The following is a 15,053-nucleotide window of genomic DNA, read 5'->3' on the forward strand; positions in this document are numbered from 1 at the left end:
AGACACGGGTTCAATCCCTGGATCAGGAAGCTCTCTGGAGGAGGAAATGGCAATCCACTCTAGTATTCTTGCCTGGAAAATTCCAGGGACAGAGGAGCCTGGTGGGCTACAATCCTTGGGGTCACAAAAAGTCAGACACAACTGAAGGTCTGAGCACACAGCACACACAGCACAATCTGTTACTATTGTTATTTATTTTGATACTTATGCCCCAAGATTTGGCCAGTTAGGAGCCTCTTCAGGCTGGCTTCTGTGTCCATTGGCACATCCTTATGACTGAGTGTTTTCTTACTCTCTGATACAACATTTAGGCACAACTTATTCTTTGTTACTTGTGACCCTGGAAGGATTTCTTATTTTCCATAGATACATTCCTCTAATTTTTTCAAAAAGAGGACTTTTGACTCTTTGCTTCTGCACTAGGAGAGGCTATGTGAAAGTGAAAGTGGTGCACTCATGTCTGACTCTTTGTGAACCCATAGACTGTACAGTCCATGGAATTCTCCAGGCCAGAATACTGGAGTGGGTAACCTTTCCCTTATCCAGGGGATCTTCCCAATCTAGGGATCGAACCCAGGTCTCTTGCATTGCAGGTGGATTCTTTACCAGCTGAGCCACAAGGGAAGCCCCAGGAGAGATGAGAGAGGTTTGGAAATTTGAAGATTACTCATCACCACAAGTAAGAACAAGAACAATAACATTAAATATGTTTTTAAGTGATTACTAACTACCCATGCTTATTCTCTGCTGTTTGTATTTATATACTAATGGGATCCTCATAATACACTGTAAGATAAGTGCGATTATTATTCCCATTTTAAAGGTGAAGGAAACAAAGCACAAATAGATTGCCTAGCCCTGGTAAGTTGAGCCAGAGTGAAACCCGAGTAGCCTGGTTCAAGACCTTGTGGTCTTTTGTGTGTAGGAAAATGTAGCCACTTTCAGGGGCCAAGGAGGCTGAGTCAGGCCTTCCTCCTCAGGGCTCCTGGAGTTCTTTTTCACGTGTCCCTGCGTGATGCCTGTCACATGACTTTGCTTGCAAATGACCTGATGGATGGCCCCAAGCAACTTATCCTGCTACCTGACTCGGAGGATGCTCTCAATAAATGTTTAATTGTTGATGAGGAATTTAGGCTAACTGAACATGACTTTCCTGAGGTCAAAGTGATGGTTGTGTGACACTGTCTAAAACTCCATTCTTCTCAGTCTCCATCAAGGAACTGTTCTCCGGCATCCAGCTGGTTCATGTGGAGCCACATTTATCACTAAAAAAGTACTTTGCACTTTTTCTCTACATCAAGCTGACAGGTCACAGGTAACAAAGAATAATAGATGAGCTGGAACACTGTGTGAACAAGACGCATGTTCCTTTACATAGTAGTCCATGTTTTACAGTGGCAAAAATAAAAAGGGGCTGGATTTTAAATTAAAATAAACTGGAGCAGGACAAATTCTGAGAGGACATGAAGAAGGACTTACAAGATTTGGACTTGTCTTCAGTGATCTGGGGGTGGGTTCAGGAAACCACTACTTCGTTATAGATTGGAGGTTGTTAAAAATCAGGGATACATTTTGGCTTGAGTATATGAATAAATCTTATCTATAAAACAGGAGGAATGAAGCCAGGCTATCTTTGATATCATTGGTGAAGAAGCAGACACTGTTCACAGTAGCCAGGATAAGGGAATGTGATCATTTTGGGAGTCTGAACAATGTTCACATTTTTGTCTCTGTTCAGATGTGAGTGCAGAAGGTCTTGCCTTTATCTAGATTCCTCGTAGTCCTAGGATATTTTGTGATGCTGTATATGCAACAGGAGAAGACTGAAGCGAAGCTGATTATGCCTGGCAGATCATAGCTGTCAATGCTGCTTCTCTTTTCTCACTAGTGAGATATGGTACCTGTGATAGAGATTCCTCGCTCACCTTGGCAACCTCACATAGTAACCAATGATATCCCATACCTAAGAATGTCCACCACCTTTTCCATAAGTGGAAAATCAGCAAAAGTAATATGAGTACTTTCAAAGGGCTTCTGAAAGAAAAATGAAATAAGTGAAATGCTCCCAGGACAACTAGAAGAAAAGAGAAGATGGGGCTGGCTGATGGGCGTTGAAAGAAAGGAACATTGTGTGAGTACTGGAGTGTCGTGGGAGGACAGAGAGAGGATGCACCTTGGGCTGGACTTCAGAAATGAATTGAATTTGGAGAGGAAAATAAGAAAGAGGGGGACCTTTCAAGTGGGGAGAACCACACTGCCGATGGAGAGGTCAGCTTGGGCCCTGTCAACACCAAGGGCAGCTTTGGCTCTGTCAATACCAAGTGGAGAAGAGAGCAGAGGAGGAAAGAGACTGGCTCTAGTTCTGGGCCAAGTCCAGTACAAAAGACACTTGTGGTCTCAAGATAACACTGCAGCAGACAAAATTAACTGCCTAAGCACATCATTGTCATCAAGAATTCTCACAAAGAGAACCTGGCTTATCTTAAACAAAAATCTTGAAAGAATGAAATCTCAGACAAGACAGAGACACTGTTCTTCGAATCCTAAGATAAGGACTGGTCCTTGGAAATCAAGAGGCTTGAAAGATAGTGAACTGCATCAAGCAGGCCGAAGTTCTATATAACGTTCGTCTCACTTAATGTTTGGACCGATTCTAGAGACCAGGATGGGGCTAAATGTCAGGCAAGTCAAGTGCCCCAGTATGAGAGGTGAAGGACTGGAAACCCTGGAGCTTAACACAGGTCTCAAGTTTGAATCTCACCTCCTGTTTTTACTAGCTGGATATCCTCGAATAAATAAACCACTTGACTCCTCTCCATGCCAGTTTTCTCATCTGTCAGGCTGAGATCCTGATACTCATACCTTACCTCACTGTGAAAATTAAATACCATAAGACTTCTAAAGCATTTGACCCAATGTCTGGCCTCAGTCCATTTTAGCCGTCATCATTATTATCATCATCTGTTTGATCGTCCGCATCATCACCATCAAAAGAAGAGGATGCGCTAAGGTGGCGGTAATCAGACAATGACCCCCAGGCCAAATCCAGCCCCCACATGTTTTTGCCAGTCAAGTTGTCTTGTAACACAGCCACATGCCTTCATTTATGTATTAATATTTTCTATCACTGCTTTCTCTACAATAGCAGTTGCAGTTGCAATTGAGACCTCAAGATCCATAAAGCTGGAAATACTTGCTATCTGGCCCTTTCCAGAAGAAGTTTGCTGAGTTCTGCTCTAATGCAAGAGAAGTCCAGTGACATGCCTATGGCACATGTTATGAGGACTTCATGTGAACCAAGCACAGGAGTAACAAAGAAAGTACGAAGAAAAAAAGGTGACCAGGTAAGTTGAGGCACACATGTTTGCAAAAGAATAGTCTTTCACAATGAAGAATGTATGAAAAAGGACTTTCCTGGCTGTCCAGTGGTTAGGACTCTGTGTTTCCAAAACAAGGGCGTGGGTTTGATCCCTGGTCAGGGAACTAAGATCCCACATGCTGTGGAGCACTGACAAACGATAAAAAATAAACACTTAAAAAAAATAATGTGAAAAATATGCCTTATTTCAACCATCTTAGCTCAGTGGACGGAGAAGGCAATGGCAAGCCACTCCAGTACTCTTGCCTAGAAAATCCCATGGATGGAGGAGCCTGGTAGGCTGCAGTCCGTGGGTTCGCTAAGGGTCGGACATGACTGAGCGACTTCACTTTCACTTTTCACTTTCACACATTGGAGAAGGAAATGGCAACCCACTCCAGTGTTCTTGCCTGGAGAATCCCAGGAACGGGGAAGCCTGGTGGGCTTCCGTCTATGGGGTCACACAGAGTCGGACACGACTGAAGTGACTTAGCAGCAGCAGCAGCTAAGTGGAAATAACTCTGTCTCTCTGGAACCAGATACATAATTTAGGGGACTCAGCATAAAATGAAAATACAGGGTCCCTGAGTCAAAAAGTATTCAGAATTTCAGGAAAATGACAGCAGAGCACTATGCCAAGCACGGGGCCCTTTTGCACAGATTGTATGGCTCTGTCTCACGCACATACACACACACCCCCTACACTAACAGGAGAATTCTATAACTGAAGAGCAATCTAAAGGCTGTCAACTGCAAACTGAGACTCGGGTTTTCTGTCTCTTTCCCTGCCAGAGCATTTTCTCCTATAAATGATTTTCTCTACAGTCACAACCTCCTCCTCTTTTTCATTTTGATGCAGCAGTAAAAGCAGTTTCCCCCCATCTCACGCTCCCTCTTCATTCTAGCGTGACACATTCGTCTTATCGTTCAGATGGCAGAGGAAAACTGCCGGTCTCTGATTTCTCTTTTTCCATTCGTTACAGCATGCCATGCCTAAAATAGTCTAGTCTGCCTTCACCATGGCCCCACGCTCACCACGCCAGGATGAAAGCCACCGTTGCCTGTGTTGGCCCTTTCTGGGCTTCAGAGTGTCTGGAGTGTGTAAAACTGTACAGATAAAAGTCTTGGGGAGAATGACACGCATGGGAGCAGTCACAGGGCAGCTAAGTTGATCTGTGTTTCCTTCCTAGAAACAAGAATGTACAAGGGGCTGAGGTAGGGGGATGGTCTGTGAAACAAAAACTCATGGAGTACCTGGTTTGCCCAAAGCGGGGAAAAAAAATCACAAAAAGAAAAACATGGATGGCTTGTGTTTTGTTTTGAATGCTCTTTTGATAGTCCCCTGGGTGGAAAATGTGTCTATAAATAAGTCTTTTGCGGTTCTTTGTGTGGAAAACATTTGGAGATAGATAAATATGATACTAGACACCTTCCAAAGGTAATTGCATTTTTTTTCAAGTCTGCAAATAAAAGCCAGAGGCCTTGGGGTATCAAGAGTATAAATGCACAGATGCCAATAGGCCGATTCCAGGTGTGAACACGGAACCAAGTTCCCTGGTGAGACAGGCCCCCACTACAGGGGTCTGGACAACTGAGCACTCTCAAGATACCTGGGACACATCGGTGTGGGTGGATTTTCCAAAGAAGGAGCGCCCATCTATCAGGTTCATCCAAATTTGCCAGGCATGAGTCAGATTCCTCCAGGGTCTGACAAAGTGACAGGTTACTCAGATAAATTAATTTGTGTTAAGGTGCTAATGGCTGATAACAGGCTCTCTGGTTACTCTCAGATAATATCTATACTTACATGGGGCCAGGTTCTTCGGAGTCTGGCGGCCACAGTGCGTCCTGTCTCTCCGCCAGCTTGTTTCTCCCTGCTCCTGGCGCATGCTCTCTGCTTTCAGTCTTCTGTGCTATGCACTGGCAGTTTCCTCTGCCTGAGTGCCTTTACATGACACTCTCAAATTCTTCCATCAAAGATCAACTGAAAATAATAGCAACAAATGCTGCTTACTAGCATTCTAACTATTCTCAAAGAGTTGTTCTGGGACCAGGGACATTGGCCTCCCCCAAGAAATAAGAGGCACCTCCTCACTCCTACCCCCAATCTATTGACTTGGAAACTTGGAGTGGTACCCAGAAACTGTGTTTTCACAACACTTTCAGGGTGTTCTGATGCCAGCTAAAGCGTGAGACCGCTGTTCTTATTACCTATGTCTGCTCATTGAATTTGCACAACTCTCCGAGTTAGTCCTAAGACAGTCTCCATTTGACAGATGAGAAAACTGAGGCACAGGAACTTTAAGCAATTGAACCAAGATCCGAAGTTGGTCAATGGTTTAGAGCTGGACTTTGAGTCCAGTCCATGGGGTCACAAAGTATTGGACACAACTTAGTCACTCAACAACAACAACAGCAGTCTGGCCCTAAAATGTGGATGCTCTGTGACTCAGCTGTGTTATCTTCTGAATCACTGTTTCTGCAAAGCCTTCTGAGATTTCAGTCTCGCAAATCCCACAACATCAACAGCTCCCATATCACTTTCTTCCTTTATGATGCTTATGTTTTCCTTGTCCTTATGTATCTGGTACCCTACATTAATGTAATACCTACATTACATTAGCAAACTTTGGTATATGATGAAAGAATGAGTATTAATAATTAAATGGATTGATCAGCGAAACAATAAATGTCTTGACTTAAAAGTAACTTGACTAGAATTTCCCAGAGAAATTTTTTAAAAAGTTTTCATATAGAAAAATAACAAGAACCTATTGTACAGCACAGGGAACTATATTTAATAGTCTGTAAGAAACCATAATGGAAAAGAATATGAAAAATAATATGTATATGTATAGCTGAATCACTTTGCCATACACCAAAAAATAATACAATATTATAAATCAATGATATTTCAGTAACAAATTTTTCAGAATTCGATCCCTCACCTACCGAACCAGAGTCACAAGCAGGGGCCTGGGGATCTGTATTTTAAAAAGTGAACCCAAAAACAAGAACCTTGATTTAAGTAAAAGTTGTTCCAACAAGTTGATTCCAGGCACATTGAATCCCTGTCTTAATTGGCATTGATGACTGTGGATAGTTTTCTAAGACTAAGGGAAGGGTGTAAATTGGGAGAAGGGGCCCTTTGGCCCTTAAATCCCATCTCAGGGACTAGCTAACCCTTCCTAAAAGAAATCTGGAATGGCCTCAGATTTTAGACACATTGTGTGATAATCTTTGAATAAGATCAATGTAAGAAACACCTGGATTTGGTATCATCAAGCTGCTCATGGGAAGTTTTTTTTTACCCTGAGAACAAGCAGCCCTTAGCATATATATATATATATATGGGTCATCTTCCAAAAATGTATTTGTAAGTTGAGTTGTTTGGAACTCAGAAAACACTTTCCCACAGAAGTAATATTAGAAAAGAGGGTTCCATTCCTCTGCCAAAACACAAAACCTTGATTTAGAACATTCTGTCTCTGAAATAGCAGTTCAGATGCTCCACATGGACATCCATGGGGAATGGGACTGGGACACACCCAACCTGGAACTGGGGACTATGGGAGCACAGTGACTGCTGGGTGAGACGGGGCTCTGACAGCCTCAGAGACACGCCCTGGTTACCCTCCACCCCTACACACACACACCACACACCACACACATAAGAACATACACACACACACATACACACACACACCACACATAAGAACATACACACAAGAACACACACACACAAGTACATACACACACACATAAGTATATATACACACACACACCACATACACATAAGAACACACACACACATAAGTACATACACATGCACACACAAATGCACACACATAAATACATACACACGTACATATATGCACACACATAAATACACTTACATGCACACACAACAAATTTACATACACATGTACACAGGCATACACAAATATACACATGCAAAAATACACACACATGCACACACATGATCTGGAAACTTCTGATCATAGGGCAGAAAGACAAGGTTATCACTGAAGGAAGACTACACAGGAGCTAATGAAATCTTTGCTTCCTTCACCTGTGCAGTCAGGAACTGCCCCAGACCTTAGCTCAGTGTTTCCCAAATCAGGACAATCAGGAGTGCTGGTGCCCTTCTCTCTGATATTCTTTTACCTGGAATTGGAAATACTATCACATAATCTGTCATTTCAACTTCAGGGCAACCGCAGCCACCTTCCCTAATACACCTACAGAAATATTTCGAGGATGAATGCAAAATGAGGGCCACGAACAGAATTGCTTCTAAAAAGTGGAAAAAAGAAATTTTTTTCCTGGTTGTTGTTCAGTCACTCAGCCATGTCTGATTCTTTGCAACCTCACAGACTGCAGCACACCAGGCTTCCCGATGCTTCACTACCTCCTGCAGTTTGCTCAAACTCAGGTCCATTGAGTAGAAGGTGCCATCCAACCATCTTATCCTTTCTCACCCTCTTTTCCTCCTGCCCTCAATCTTTCCCAGCACCAGGGTCTTTCCCAATGTGTTGGCTCTTTGCATCAGATGGCCAAAGTATTGGAGCTTCAGCTCCAGTTTTCCTTGGCCATTCATTAATTCGCTGTATGACATAAGACCAGGTTCTCTCAGCTTCAGCTTCCCCATGTATAAGATGTTGGGGAAGGGGAGTTCCTTATAAAATCATTAAGTTCTTTCTAGATTGAATATCCTAGAGTTCCATAAAAATTGTTCCCTCTACTTTCTTGTGAAAAGGTTTGCCAGGCTGCCAACTGTTCTACCTTTTCCATACTTGGCAGTGAAATACTGAAATCTCAAATAATCCCAGGCTCAAAGATGCACCAAGAAGAATCAAGGCTGATAAATTAGTTTCATTTCATTCTTATTGCATTTATCTCATTGAATTCTTACCTGCCAACTGTCAAACTTCATTTGGGGAACAGCTCATCAAGTTTAAGAGATTTATCAGCACATAGCAATGATCAAAGTGGTGAAATAATAATAATTAATAGTAGTATTCTTTATAATTATTATTAATCAGAATTTTGATTTGGGGTTGGTGACACCTGGTGGGATATGATACAGGTACTCCCTTCTACCTGATAGGACAGTGTGTCCCTGCGATATGCTAGGGGTGCATCTGGACTTGTCTTTAAGAACCTCAAGAAGATCTAATTAGCTTCCACTGTCATATATCTTTAATGAGATTCAGTTTTCTGATCAGGATAATAATAGAAACTGTCACTTCCACTGCCTCAGAAAAAAAAGTCAAACCAAAACAAACAAAATGAAAGTAAAAATTATCCCAGATAATACACAACAAAAATTCCCCAAGCCTCAACATCTTCTTAGCCAGCTGTATAAAAATACTGAGGAATTGTTCGGGGTAGGGAGAAAAAGGAAGTTGGGTTCTTGAACTTCCGTTTTTCCTGGTCTCAGAAGTATCATTTTAAAAATAATAAGGACTTCCCTGGTGGTCCAGGGATTAAAAATCTACCTGCCAATGCAGGGGACTCGGGTTCGACCCCTGGTCTGGGAAGATCCCACATACCACAGAGCAACTAAGCCCAGGCACCACAACTGCTGAAGCCTGCATGCCTAGGGCCCATGTTCTGCAATGAGAAGACCATGCGCCAAGACTAGAGAAAGGCCACGGGCAGCAATGAAAACCCAGTGCAGCCAAAGAAAATAATAAAATAAAATAAAAAATAATAGTTATCTAGAGCGTGCTGTGATTCACGGGGTCGCAAAGAGTCAGACACGACTGAGCAACTGAACTGAACTGAGACCTCCTACAGTGGAGGTGATGATTAGATTCAAGGAATTAGATCTGGAAGAACTATGGACAGAGGTTCATAACATTGTACAGAAGGCGGTGACCAAAACCATCTCAAAGAAAAAGAAATGCAGGAAGTCAAAGTGGTTGTCTGAAGAGGCTTTACAAATAGCTGAGGAAAGAAGAAAAGTGAAACGCAAAGAGGAAAGAGAACAATACACCCAATTGAATGCAGAGTTCCAGAGAATAGCATGGAGCCTTCTTAAGTGGATAATGCAAAGAAATAGAGGAAAACAATAGAATGAGAAAGACTAGCTATCTCTTCAAGAAAAATGGAGATACCAAGGGAATAGTTCATGCAAAGATGGGTGCAATAAAGATCAGAAACAGCAAAGACATAACAAAAATAGAAGCTATTAAGAAGAGGTGTCAAAATATACAGAAGAACTGTACAAAAAAGGTCTTAATGAGCCAGATAACCAGGACGGTGTGGTCACTTACCTAGAGCTAGACATCCTGGAGTGTGAAGTCAAGTGGGCCTTAGGAAGCATCACCACGAACAAAGCTAGTAGAGGTGGTAGAATTCCAGCTGAGCTATTTAAAATCCTAAAATGCTATTCATTGGAAGGACTGATGCTAAAGCTGAAGCTCCAACACTTTGGCCACCTGATACAAGGAGCCAACTCATTGGAAAAGATCCTGATGCTGGGAAAGATTGAGGAAAGGAGGAGAAGGCGGTGACAGGATGAGATGGTTAGATGGCATCATCGACTCAGTGGACATGAGTTTGAGCAAACTCCAGGAGATAATGCAGGAGGAGCCTATCATGCTGCAGTCCATGGAGTCACGAAGAGTCAAACACAACTTAGCAACTGAACAACAAGATCTCCTACTGTGTCAGACAGTATTCTAAATGCTTCATATGCATTATTTATTTCAACCCTCAAAACAAACCCTAGTATAGTATGTATTATTTCCACTTTGTTTAATAAACATTACTATTCTCATTTATAGATGAACAAAATCAAGAGTGGATGGGAAAATAACCCCAGTAAAGAGACAGGATTGCATGGATTGAATATCGTCCATCCTAGTTGTTCAAACAGCCCAATAGATACCTAACAGTCTGATATCTGAATCCTTGTTCTCCCACATCCTGTGACTTTGAGGAAGTTACTTAGTTTCCTTACATATAACATGAAACTAATAACAGTGCTTACCCTTCAGACTTGTTATAGGTTTCCAACGAGAGCCTACACATAATGGTCTTAGAAAAGCACCTCAGTTCAGTTCAGTCACTCAGTTGTGTCCGACTCTCTGCAACCCCATGAATCACAGCACGCCAGGCCTCTCTGTCTATCACCAACTCTCGGAGTTCACTCAAACTCATGTCCATCAAGTCGGCGATGCCATCCAGCCATCTCATTCTCTGTCGTCCCCGTCTCCTCCCACCCCCAACCTTTCCCAGCATCAGAGTCTTTTCCAGTGAGTCAACTCGTCGCATGAGGTAGCCAAAGTATTGCAGTTTCAGCTTTAGCATCAGTCCCTCCAATGAACACCAAGGATTGATCTCCTCTAGAATGGACTGGTTGGATCTCCTTGCAGTACAAGGGACTCTCAAGAGTCTTCTCCAGCACCACAGTTCAAAAGCATCAATTCTTTGGCGATCAGCCTTCTTCATAGTCCAATTCTCACATCCATACATGACCACGGGAAAAACCATAGCCTTGACTAGATGGACCTTTGTTGGCAAAGTAATGTCTCTGCTTTTTAATATACTATCTAGGTTGCTGGATGGTAATTCAATGACTTGATATTTTCACCTAGTCCAGCAGCTCCCTGTGTTCCTAACCCCCACCCGCCAAAGCCTGCCTATGTCTGAGCAGGCTTCTATACAGCCCAAGGACAAAAGCAGAACACTGCAAACGACTCATTCTTACTCTTTAATAATAGAGCTTAATTCTCCAAGTGCCCTCCTCGGACCAGCAACAACAGCAGCACCTGGAAGCTGGCTAGAAATGCAGTCTCAACATCACCCCCAGATCTCCTGAGTCAGACCGTGCATTTTGACACGATCCCTAGGTGATCTGTGTGCATAATTAGTTTGAGAAGCACTGTTCTCAGGCACACACTGGAGCAGTTCTCACTGGTTCTGATGGTGCGTGCCTGGAGGCTCCTAGCTCTCAAATTTCAGAGGAAAGGCAGAACTGCTAGTGTACACGATAAGCCAGGCTGCCAGGCCTACCTCTGCCTTTTCCATTTTTTTTGCTCTGATTAGTTCAGAATATCTTTCATCTTATAATCCACCTGGTGAACCATTATTCAAGACTCAACTCAGGCATCATGGAAACTGTTCCTCCTGTTCCAAGAAGGAATCCATCACTTCCACATTGGTTTCCCCAAGGAATATCAGACCAGCACTCTTCCATCTTCCGGACTGTAGTCCATGGTAAGAAACATCTTATAGGCACGCCTGAGAGTATACACACACCTGTATGCTACTGAAATGAAAGTTGCAATACTTTTACTTACCCTGTGCAATGGACTCAGATATTTTCAACATTACTCTGTTCTATTTCAGGCTAAATGGATCATAACTGACCATCTGTAAAACCCTGTGTATAACTATCCCTTTCAGAGGAACTACAACGTTAGATTTTATGTTTATCATCTCTTCTGGATAGAGAGATGTGGCCCCATATCTGACACATAGAAGGATTCGGCATTGTTTGTTGAATGAATAACGAATGAGTGGGTGGATACCTCTATGATCTGTTTTCACAGCCTGTCGCTACTCCATTCCTTAACTCTTTGGTCCCACTGCCATCATTAAAAGAAAATAATATGAGGGCCTGTTTACGCAGTAATTCAGCAACCTCTAATCATCACTCTAATTCTGTATAATGAATCTCTACATTCTCAACAGGAATTTTCAACTGAAAAGCAGTACTGCAGATGACTGTGCTGACTAATCAGAGAAAAGAGACAATTTTTAGTCTGAAGAAGAGTAGTTTTGTTTTGCATATCTGGGACTTTGGGTGGGGGAGGGTTCGTGGTTGATATCTTATTAGTCTCCTATTGTAAATTACATAGGGATTTCCCTATAGCTCAGATAGTAAAGAATCTGCCTGTAAAGCAGGGGACCCTGTTCAATCCCTGGGTCAGGAAGATCCCCTGGAAAAGGAAATGGCAACCCACTCCAGTATTCTTGCCTGGACAATTCCATGAACAGAGGAGCCTGGCAGGCTACAGTCCATGTGGTCGCAAAGTCGGACACGACCAAGCAAGTAACACAATGTGAATAACATGGAGCTTATGTCGATGTAGCTGGGGCATACTTAGAACACCCCGTGTCAGGAGGTGCCAGCCTGCCATTTGAGCCTCTCCCTGAACTCTGCCCGTTCACCTCCATTCTCTCTTTCAACACCTCTGTTCCTCCAGCATGAGAGCCTTGGGCAGAGGTTTATGATGGGAAAAGATGATGATCAACCACGTTCATGTATCACTTATATCCCAGCTTGGACCTGACACTCTAGTACATGTGACAGGAAGGGGGTTGGACATTAGGAGTCAGGACCTTGAGTTCTGTTTTCCCCAATCACATGGCCCTGCCAGGAAGGCTGACCTTCTTTCATTCATAAGAGGAGAATGGAAGACTTAAAGACCTAGAAACTAAGTATGGAAGGAATAGTAACTTTTCCAGTCTTTGTTCACTACAACAAAATAATAAAACAAGCCACCTAATAATCCTTTCACATTTCGACGGCTTAATCTCAAATATTGCATTTGTATTTGACATATGAGAGTCTGTCTGGATTTTAATCATGGCTTTTAGTAGCTAAGTGATACGCATGATCCCTGCCTCAGTTCCCTAGCTATAAAATGGAGATAATAATAGTACCTACCTCATAGAGTTTTGGGTGAGGAAAAAAATGATAATACATATAAACCGCTCAGAATTGTGCGGGTCACAGTAAGAACTTAGTAAATGCCAGCTACTTTTAAGATTATTATCACACATAGAAACCATATATACACATATGATTCCTTTCCCACATGTAGACATTTAAAGTAATGAAAGATCTTCAAAATAAAATGCTAAGTGTCATGGGATACCCTGAATTGGATCCTGGAACAGAAAGGGATGTTAGTGAAAAGACAAGGGACTTCTGAATAAAGTCTGCAGTCTAATTAACTTAGTGCTAAAGGTAAATTTTACTTTTGACAAATGTACAAAGATTATGCAAAATGTTAACACGAAGAAAACTCAGTGAGGAGTGTGAGGAACGCTCAGTTCCATCTTTGCAACTTTTTGGTAAATCTAAAATTAGCCCAAGATGAAAAGGTTCTTTTTAAAAAGGCCACACAGTTATCGTGTATGCTATAGCTGCGAAGTTAAGCTAGGCACCATGGAAAATCTGGAGACCAGGAAAGTAGGACTTTGTTTTCAAAGAGCTTGCAGTTTCTTTCTAAGAACAGGACAGCAATGAATTTATTATAAATTGGTCAGAAAGTCATCCATGTCTCAATAGAAGTGGAAACCAACTCTTATCAGCCAAATATGAAGGGCCAGCTTTGCAAAGACCTTGTTCTCTGTGGTTCAGTGTACCGGTACATTAACACAACTCTGTCATTCCTGCTTCCCCTAGTGGGTACCCTGCCTGGCTGGTGTTTCAGTGATGGAACTCCCTCCATGTCAGAGGTGATATCTGATGTCTGATTAATTCAGAGGTAAACTTTATTACTTTATTAAATAGGCTGTGGAGTGCAAGAGAAAAAGCGTGGAGCTTATAATCGAGCAAAACTGAGATCAGTCCTAGTTTCTCCCCAGTGTGGGCAAGTTCACTGAACCTCATTTTCCACTGTAACAAGGAGGAAAGAATATTGGCCTTGCTGACTATTATAACAATCAAAAGATCAAGTGAGATGATGTCATAGGGACCCCTGGGGTTCAATAGGCTGGGTTTTTTCTTATTGTTAACATCAGTAATTATGCTCTAGGTTTGTGCCCTGGCAACCACACTCAAGTACTCATCCATTTGCCAGGCACTCAGTTCACTTGTTCCAGACCCTACTTTGGAGTGTCAGGACTGTTTGTCAAATGGAGAGGCTAGTAGACCCTCATGGGGGGAACCAGCATAGACAAGGAGTTAATTGCATAGGCTTTTAGAGCCAGTCGGCCTGGATTTAAACCCTGGCCTGTCTACTCACCAGCTTGGTACCCATGTTCCAGTGGAAAATCAGCTTAACCTCTCAGCTTCTATTTCCCTATGTGCAAACTGTGAGTATACCTACGCCACAGAAGGACAGGGTTCGCGGGCTCAATCCCTTGGTCAGGAAGATCCCCTGGAGAAGGGCATGGTAACCCACTCCAGGATTCTTGCCTGGAAAATCCCTTGGACAGAGAAGCCTCGTGGACTCCAGTCCATGGGATCGCAAGAGTGGAACACGACTTACCGCCTGAACCAACACCACCACGGAGGTATGTTATGAGGAATTCCCCCACGTCAAGTCTCCAGAACAGTGCTTGGCACATAGCTGGCACTCAGTAAAAAAACAGTTATCACTATTAGCTATTATTATTCAACAGCCACTTCTTCTTTGTCCTAAAGGTCCAACACCCCATTTTCTTCAGATACAGGGGTGCAAGGTGCTCAGAGAAGGAGGTTCTTTCCTCCAGCCCCAGGGAATGAAGCATAATTAGTACCACCGGTCTCTTCTCTGATTCTAGTTAGGTGTAGGTATGTGCCTGGAGTCTGGCCAGGGGCACCTAAAGGAAAATCTGCTGGTACTTTCTGCGGAATTCTTTCTCTCTCCTGGGTTGAATGCTGCCTGTGAGGATATGATGGCAGCTGTTGCATGACCATGAAAGGAGCTGGGAGAACCACAGAGGGGCTGCCTCAGAGCCCAGACGT

At 42.8% G+C, this 15,053-nt stretch overlaps 1 protein-coding gene across 1 annotated transcript in view; it reads right to left on the minus strand.

The window, feature by feature from the left end:
• Positions 1 to 5,273, minus strand: part of RCAN2 (regulator of calcineurin 2) — a 302,524-nt gene extending 297,251 nt beyond the window's left edge. Inside the window, exon 1 of the mRNA XM_055407205.2 lies at positions 5,166 to 5,273. The gene's annotated coding sequence lies outside the window, so the exon portion shown is untranslated. The remainder of the gene's footprint in view (positions 1 to 5,165) is intronic.
• Between the last annotated feature and the right edge of the window lie 9,780 nt (positions 5,274 to 15,053).

Source organism: Moschus berezovskii, chromosome 23 (genome assembly GCF_049115385.1).
Source record: "Moschus berezovskii isolate FMDL1 chromosome 23, NW_MosBer_1.0, whole genome shotgun sequence".
Lineage (NCBI taxonomy): Eukaryota > Metazoa > Chordata > Mammalia > Artiodactyla > Moschidae > Moschus > Moschus berezovskii.